This window comes from Austrofundulus limnaeus, unplaced genomic scaffold (assembly GCF_001266775.1).
Source record: "Austrofundulus limnaeus strain Quisiro unplaced genomic scaffold, Austrofundulus_limnaeus-1.0 Scaffold981, whole genome shotgun sequence".
NCBI classification, from domain to species: Eukaryota; Metazoa; Chordata; class Actinopteri; order Cyprinodontiformes; family Rivulidae; genus Austrofundulus; species Austrofundulus limnaeus.
Genome location: NW_013953383.1, coordinates 143,134 through 143,543, shown reverse-complemented (window position 1 = coordinate 143,543; position 410 = coordinate 143,134).

The following is a 410-nucleotide window of genomic DNA, read 5'->3' as shown; positions in this document are numbered from 1 at the left end:
TCAGAAATCAGATTTTGTTCAGCACCAGAATCAATCAACGCTTGAATAGGACATTTGATTTTGTTAACACAGATCATGGTATTAATACACAAACGATGCTCAGGGGAAAAACATTTACTCACCACTCTCCCCTGTTCTAGTGGTGAGTCCTGGCTTTTAAACGACTTGGGACTTTTGGCAATAAAATGTCCGTTTTGGCCGCAGTACAAACATTGTCTGGCTTCAAAACGTCGTTGTCTCTCTTCAGGAGGAAGTCGTGTCCGGCCGATTTGCATGGGTTCGGATTGATCGGCTACCATTGCTGAAGAGTTTTTGATCCCGGAAGTGAAAACTGGAGGTAGTTGGGATTTGTAGTTCTTTTCAAGTTGTCTTTCTCTGATGCGATTGTCGATGTTGATGGCTAGATTAAT